At 41.2% G+C, this 8,496-nt stretch overlaps 1 pseudogene; it reads right to left on the bottom strand.

Annotated features, from left to right (window-relative positions):
* Positions 1–5,652: 5,652 nt before the first annotated feature.
* LOC148921253 (uncharacterized) lies at positions 5,653–7,565 on the bottom strand (annotated as a pseudogene).
* Between the last annotated feature and the right edge of the window lie 931 nt (positions 7,566–8,496).

Here is an 8,496-nt window from a genome sequence, read left to right as displayed (position 1 = left end):
ATTTTTAAACAAGCAACGTGAATTTGGGTGAGGAATATCTCCCAAGTAAGTTCTTTTCAGACTGATTTTTCAGATTGGTGAGGACTTTCACAATTTATCTCAATGCAAAATTGGTGGTTCTGGCAAGAATAATTGATAATAAAGTGGACTGTTTAGGTAGAACTGCCTTTTACAAAACTATAAAGGAAAAAATCAACTCTAGAAAGACAAAAAGAAAGCTGGAATTCCATTTATGCTTGGACTGGGTATGTTTGTACTGGACTGAATCAACAACTTCAACTTGTTTGTCCGTCGCAGATCTCGCGCCTCGGTGCTCCGGGCCGAGGGGATGTGCGTCAACACGTGACGCCCTCCTTTTGGATGTGTTGCGGTTGTGCGCATGCCAAAGACGGTACCGTAAGGCCGAGATGATGATGAGGTTCGGGTAGAAGATGGTTCAAGTGTTGCGCCTGTTTTGCATTGGACTTCTAAACAAACAATTGTGACCGAGTGAGGAATGAATCTCGGCCGTCAGGTTCACGGCCTGAGCTACAAGGCCATTTAGTGGTGGTGTTGGTGGTGGGTTTTTAGGCGGTGCTCCGCGCTGCTCGAGAGCGACAGTGATGATATATGGGGTGAGTGAGGCGAGAACAGAGGTGGTGCTCCGGCGCCTTGAAAATCAAGGGTCGTATGATATATTGATGAATGGATTTTCCTTACAGTCTACCACTACTCCTAAGAAAGAAAATAAAGGTATTGAAAGTGCATTACAGGAAAATATAATTTGCTCTGTGGGAGGCTTTTGGTTTTGGTGTTTGAACCCTTTGAATGTAGTCCTGAGCTTAGCATTTATAGGAGTCTTGGAGGGACATTCGAGGCTGAGAAGACCTGCGTGGCGGAGCCTGGCCGGGCAAGTGGGTAGTCAAATCGGCATTTGGGATCGTGAAGCATGGTGGTCTAGGGTTGAGAAGCATGGTGGTGTGACCCTCACGAATCTCGGCAAATCTCGGCCACCACCCTGATCGTGGGTTCTGCCCCCTTGGCCGTGGGAACGCATTTAATGCCCTAGACTGGTGGTTGATGATCTGACCCTAAGTCGTAAGATTACTTGTGAGAATGTCTGCTCCTAACCACCCCGATTCCCATCACCAAATCCTGACTTCACCACTTCCCTCGCATTGAATGCTTCTTGTGACTAGTGGGTTTTGCTGCGAAGTCGAGGCATTACTTCATTAAATCGAGCGTGGGGCCCTGAGGTCACGTGGCGATTCAACCACAGCTTTTCAGACCGTCAGTTCTTTGCGGCCTTCGCCTCACCTTCAAAAATGCGGTCGCGAGGCCGAGGATTCTGCCTCCACGCTTTTCTTTTGCTCTTAGAGGGCGAAATGCTTGACGAAACAAAGAAGCGCCAGGGCGAAGGGAAGTCCTTTGATCAGTTCATGACCGTGGTTTATTAGGCACAAACACAACTGCTAAGCTTCAGCTGCAAATCGATACCAAAGTTTGAGTTTGGCAGAGCTTTAATCTATTTCAAGCCCTGTAAGGCTTTCTGAATGGGCAGAATTGCGGCCTCTTCAATCTAAAAAGGGCGTATGGCTGGACTTGAGGACTTACTGAGCTAGAACTGCACTGTAGTACCTGTTCTACTTGATCAGGGCTCTCCACAAATTTGTTGAGGTTTTCATATTTGTGAAAACTTGAACTCTGCTTGTTTTGGCTTTTGCTTAACCAAATTTGTAATGAGAGAAGTCTCGTTTTGAATGACTTATTTCCCTAAGTCTGAGCTTGGAAGTTCTAATCTATAGCTGGCTTCTTTTGTGGTTCAAGAGAGAGCTTTTGATTGCTCCAGTTTGTTTGAAGGTTCTCAGTGATCAAGTGATCATTTTGAGTTTTTGCCTTTGGTTGATTTTTGGTTGTTTGATTGATTGTTGAGTTGAGTGTCCTTTACTCTGTTCACCCTCTCTTATATTTATAAGAAATATTTTTCTAGAGTAGGGTAATTCATTTAATAATGGGCGGCAAAAATTCTCAAAAGATCTCTCATTTTTAAATACAAAGAAAAAGGGATTTTATCAATTCTTGCAGATAAGCTCTCAATAGTCAGTTGTTCAGATCACTTCCCTGTATTTCTTTGAAAGGAAACCTAACCTTTTTTTCAATTTAACTGCCCCCTTACTGTGATGGTTAGTTTGATTTTCCAGTTTGAACCACTCCCTACTTCCTGCTTATCTCTTCGAAGGATCACCTTTTCTGACGCAGAAAGGATTCTGATCTTTTAACCCCAGAGTTTCCAGAGAAACTTTCTTGCTAATGACCTACTTTTATTAAATTCCCAATCACTTCCTCTATGATAATTGAATTTGTTGACTTTTTCAAGTCAGGAGATCACGTGGGTTTGTCTCCAACTTTTGGGCATTCCTTTTCTTTAATCATGCCAGGTCGAGGTGTGGGTTTTTGGAGTCATGGGCTGATTTTCCCTTTTTTGAAGCCCGATGTCATTTGTCATGTTTTGACAGATTCTGGGCTGGGACTTCTTGGGCTTTTTTTATTCCTATTTGCAAAGTCTTGATTTGGGCCCTCAATTATAATTTGAGTCCATACTGCCTGGGTCTGATTTTGCCTCGTCCTTTTGGGCCTGTGTCTTGGCCCAATTTTCAAAGGAACACAGGTGGTTGCCAAAAATCGACATGGGTTTTTTATTTCCATATACTGGGTGTACCAAATTAGGCCCAAACAATGCCCCCTAAGTCTGAATCATTTTTTGAACAGTTTCAACTTAAATGACTTAGCCATTAATTTGCGCCCAGCTTTCTTCTAGCCCACGTCTGCCACATCTACCTACTGAGTTAGAGTTCGTGGGAAATTGTTCAGTTACTAGCTCATTACTAGCTAGTCATCATTAGGCATCGTATCGTCCTCTTCTTCCCTGGTTTTCAAGCCTTTTTAAAAGAAATCAAACTCAAAGTTCCTGTTCATTCGAAAACCTAGTTTTTCATACCTCGCTTTTTCAGAATTCCCACTCTTTTCTTCGACTGCACTCGCTTTCCTTGCTATTTTCCTTTGTTCCACTCAAAACTTCGAACATGGCTTCTCCAAAACTCATGCTCGCCTTCCTCTTCTATTCCTCCCGCCTTCATTATCGGGCTGAAGTGGACTGGATTGACAAGCTCCTTCCGCGGTATAGAGCTCATTGAAAGGGCTGGCATCTATGATGCCATTCTTCTGTCCAAGCAATCCATCAACAGGATGAGAATCGCTTGTTGTCGCCTGTGTTTCGAATTTTGCCAAGAATATTTTCAATTTTCGTGTGGGCCCCATGGCTCACTCTGCTGGATATGGTTCGATCTTTGGGTTGAGGCCCCATGGAAGTCTTGTGGATGCAGTGAGGTGATTACGATAGGAAAAAGAACCAGGAGAAACTAGCCAAGCCTTTCACCATCTCTGCAGCCCTTATCAACCAAAACTGCTCCTTTTCCAATTACTTGAGAAAGTTCAGTGCTGAGAAGGACAAGGATCAGCAGCACATGCTATTCCTTCTATACTGGCTAAACAGATTTGTCTTCCCAAATCGCTCCTTGGTAGTTCTGCTCAAATAAAGGCCTCGCGTAAGCGCTTCATAATCACACTGACGTAGGGCTTGGGCCTACAGCTGCTCATCTATTTAAGAATTTGCACACCACCACCCTAGAGAATGCTCTGAACTTGTCTGCCCTAAGCGCATTCTCGGATTATCCAGATTTGGCTGCGCTTGTACTTCCCGAGTTACGGTTTCCAGACATACTTCGCTTGAAGACCAAGTTCGGCTCTTCCTCTAATGTCGGCAGAGGTGCCAAAGCGCTTAATCGAGAAGTACCTGATGTTTTTCAGGCACTGTACTAAAAGATCTGCAGCTCTGGCAAGGTGGTGATTAGAAGAACTTATCCTTGGTTCTAGCTCGGATACCGCTCTTTGAGAAGGAGCCAGAAGAGGAAGCAAGAATTGACTTGGAAGAAGTTCATGAGTGTCATCCTGCCAAGAGATCTGCCCCATGGGGTGGGAAGCCTCCAAATTATCATTTGGGGCGAAGTCTACCATCCCAACTTCTGCGCTAGACAACTTGATCGCCACACTCATTCCACTCAAATCCTACAGAGCTGTAATCGGGCCACTTCGGAGAGATGTAGATGATCCGGAAGTGCACAAGGATCTAGGTGTTCAGTAAGTAAGATCAACAACAACGCAGACGCTCTCTATCTAGCCTGGGAGTCTAATTCCTGCAGCTTCGCTGTGTTTGACGCTTGGTGGAAGGCTAGATTTCAAGGGCTTCCTGCTCGCAAAGACGCCCTAAAAACCCTTTTTGATTGCTGGGATTCCTAGGTTGTTCATGCAAGAGAGGAAATTCATGGATTCATGGTGCAGACATTTAAAGATATTAACGCACAAATCATAGAAGGTAGATTCCTGATTCTGTCTGTATTTTGCTTATTTTGCCCTTGTGATGATATCTAACATTCGTTTTGTCTACAACAGATCCTTCCCTGACAAGGAATATAAGTGGACAACTTGTCCAGGTTGGAGAGGTGATTGGTAAGTTCTCTAACATTCTGTTCCTTCTATTATTTTCCTGCTGGATTGACTTCTAACTTTGTCCGCTTTCTTGTGCAGTCACTTCTATCATTACTGCCGGAGATTGGAGCTCCCTTATGAAGATGAGGATGATGAAACTCTAGTAGAGCAACCAACTATTGAGGCCACTCCTTCTTCCAGAAGGAAGAGGAAAGAAACTGCTCCTGCTCAGACAGAGCTGCCCGGCCTAAAGTTTTGGTAAGATTTTGACATTTCCAACCGTATCCTTGAATTTGTTCTGTTTTGCCCTTTTTCTAACCTCCATTCCCCTATTCTATGCAGCTAAAAGTCCTCCTCCTCCTACCAGGTCAAAAAGGCTTAGAAAGAGGACTGGAGTTGAATCTGATGAGACAGAAGAACCTGCAGTTGTTCCAACTGAGACTTTTGAAACTGATAATGAGCATGCGAGAGGCTTTCGAAGCTATTGAGCACGAGAAGGGACAACAAGAAGAAGAAGATGTCCCTCTAAAAAAGAAGGGAAAGGAGCCTGAAGAAGGGGTGAGACCCTTTTACTTGCTGTGTGAATTTTTGTATTGGTCCTTTCTTTTATCTGACTTCTGTCCATCTTTTAATTTAAAAGTATGCTAAGTCAGTTCTTAACAATGAGAAAATTATAATTGAACTCATGAAAAGATAATAGCACTTAACATCAATCAAAATAAAAGGATATGAAAATATTGAACAACCATAAATAAAAGAATTTAGCAATTCGTACCGTATATTGGATTAAAGAACAATTCACAAACTTACTCAAAGAACATTCCCTTTAGCCTTAGCTAGAGTTCTAGGGGTGCCCTTGCCAAATAAGTTGATGGGTGATTTATAGTAGTCAATGAGGTGAGTGGGAAGTTAATACATTCGTGGTGGGTGATGAAGGGTTTAACTGAGGTATTAATTGGATTAAACATGTTGATGGTGGAGAGTTAGTGGAAAAGAAATAACGGTGAGGTAAGTGGGCGTTAAATGGCTATGAATGACATGAAATCGGCTCTTAAGCTTCAACAGTTTTGTCTTCTCTTCTCCCTTTTTACTTCTCTTTATAATCACAATAATCCCACAATCAATTCTTCAATAAAATCCACCAGCAATTCTCTTCACACCTAGCTTGAACTTGGACAAATGTATGTCTTTATCTTTTGGCTTTCCAAATTCCTACAGAAGATAAATTCACCTAATAAGTTCACCAAATTAATATAAAAAATTCATAAATCCAGTTGGTGAGAATAGAATGTAACAACAAGTGAAATTATATTTATTAAGCCAAAATTGTATCATAAAGTCTCCAAAATAATATTCACCGGTAAGTTATAGTGTATCTGAGAACACAACATCTTCATTGTAATTTGTTGAGTAAATAGACTTATTTTCTAAAAACACCATATTTTACCAGCAAATTTGGATGATCTCTCCAGCCCGGATTGTAGGTCTTTGAAAACGGGTCATACCTAGGTTGATTTTGGCCTTGATAACCTATGGCATTGGCACTTTCCCATCCCCCATTCTCTATTAATTGAGGACATTGATTAGTGGGGTGTCCATGCATAGAGCACACGCTACAAGTGTCTGTACTTTGTACTTTGGATCCTTCAACAACCTGCAAAATAAGAGTAGAGAGATTAGCCATTTGAGATTGAAGTTCCGAAATAGCACTTACCTCATTAACTGGACTTGGCCGTGTATGATCTCTCCCTCCAACTCCTTCGTATTGTTGTGCATTCAAAGCTCGGTTTGCTATTAAGATCTTCGCAGCAACTGGTGTTTTGTCAACCAAAGCACCTCCCGCTGAAGCATCAAGCATTTGTCTCTCCAGTGGAAGTAGTCCTTCATAGAAATATTGAATTAAAAGCTCTTCCTTCATTTGATGTTGTGGGCAAGATGCAACTAACGTCTTAAAACGCTCATAGTACCTTGGAAAGGATTCTCCCGAGCCTTATTGAATTCCACTAATTTTCTTCCTCAAAAGAATGACTCTTAAAGTTGGGAAGAATTTCTCTAAGAATGATTTCTTCATACTTTCCCAAGAAGTAACGGTTCCAGGTGCTAGTTCATAGAGCCAATCTTTAACCTTCTCCATAAGAGAGAATGGGAAGGCTTTCATCTTCAAAATATTTCCATCCACGTTAATGGGTGTCATACTTGAACATACTACTTCAAATTCCTTCAAATGCTTGTTTGGATCTTCCATGGACAACCCATGGTATTTGGGAATGTGATGTAGCAAACTCGACTTCAATTCAAACTCATCGGTCTTACCTGCAGCTGCCCTAGGGTATTGAATGCACAGAGGGACTGCAGTGTCCAATCCAGAGGCTGAAAGTTCCTTGATTGTTCGACTATCTACAGCCATATCTTGTTCCTCTTCCAAGTCCGTTTCAGCTTCATATTCAGGTTCGGAACTAGAACTAGAGGGATTGAGTTCTGGCTGCTTCCCCTTCCTTGTCAAAGTTCGTTCGAAATCGTCGTCAAAGTACAATATGTGTGCACGAACAGGGTGTGAACTTCGAGTCATAAACTAGTACCTAAAACAAAGAAAACAAAACAAAACAAAATCAGAAACACAAGAAAAACGAAAACAAACGGAAGATTAGCAATTTTTCTAATCCCCGGCAACGGCGCCAAAATTTGGCGTGGGAAATAACTAACGCACAAATTAAACCCTATAAATCATGCAATCGTAGTACGAGTAAGTAGGGATCGTTCTATTTCGGGGATTAGAAGGGATGCTAATCAACACAAATTAAACTTATTAAACTGGAAACTAAGTTAAGGGAACAATGATTGTGGGGAATTCTGACGTTTTAGACTAAAGTAAGATTGACAGCAGCAAACAACTAAGTTGTGAATGAAATATGGATTAAGGGATAGCTAGAGGATTCTTCTCCACACATGGAACATATGCACACAAATCGATCTCCAGTTACTCTTTCTATAAAGTATGAATGACAAAGCCCCAAAATAGTTGTGAATGCACTAATTAACTCTCAGATTTTCCTAAGTTCATTGAATTGGACTCAGTGATGCAATCAAATTATCCTTATCAAGTTCCCTATATGAACAACATGATAGAGATACATATCAAAGATCATTAAGTTCTATGAAAATCATAAGCCTTGACAAGGCATTTGTAACTATGAAAAGCATGATACTCCTGCCAGGAATTTACTTAACGCAATCATGACTAGTGACTTTTACTACTTGTGAATATATGTTCATAACGATGATGTGAAATTCCCTTATATTCTAGCATCAAATCCCTGCATGCAAACTAAGTATGCATCATTAATAAACATACAAGAATAAGTTCTCAATAAAACAGAAAAGTAAATCACATGCATACTTTATGAAACCATAACTGGAAGTAATCAATTCATATAAAACATATGTCTATGGCTTCGAATTCACCTCTAACTAAGAAGAAATTCAGTCACACATGTTCATAATAATTGAAAAGCAATCTAGAATAAACATTTGAACTAATCAAGGGAAGAACTTTGAAAATCCCAATGGATGCAGCAGGTTCCGGCTCCAAGTTCTTCTTCCCTCTTTCTCCTTGCTACGGCACAAAAAAACTCCCTTCTCCTGCGACAACCCCTCCTTTATATATGTGGTAGATCTAGGGTAAAAGGACCCAGCAGAAACCCACAAAATTAGGGTTTTGTTTGATAGATTTCTTTTGGAACAAGGATAGGGCCCAGACGCCACCTTTTTAGGAAAGAGGTACGGCCCAATGCTTTCTTCTAGAACCATGTTTTTAGGTTTCCTAATATGAAAATAACCCACCCTCCCCTTTCCTACTGGAATTTAGGTAGAATAGGATTAGGATAAGGTAAAATAAAATAAAATCAGCTTAGGGTTATTTCTTCCCAGAAGCTGCTTCTTGAATTAATTTCCCCATCTTTTTAGCACATTCCT

The sequence above is a fragment of the Prunus mume genome, linkage group LG1 (genome assembly GCF_029339155.1).
Source record: "Prunus mume cultivar Tortuosa linkage group LG1, ASM2933915v1, whole genome shotgun sequence".
Taxonomy (NCBI): Eukaryota; Viridiplantae; Streptophyta; class Magnoliopsida; order Rosales; family Rosaceae; genus Prunus; species Prunus mume.
Note: the sequence above shows the minus strand (reverse complement) of the source record. Positions and strands in the feature narration are given on the sequence as shown.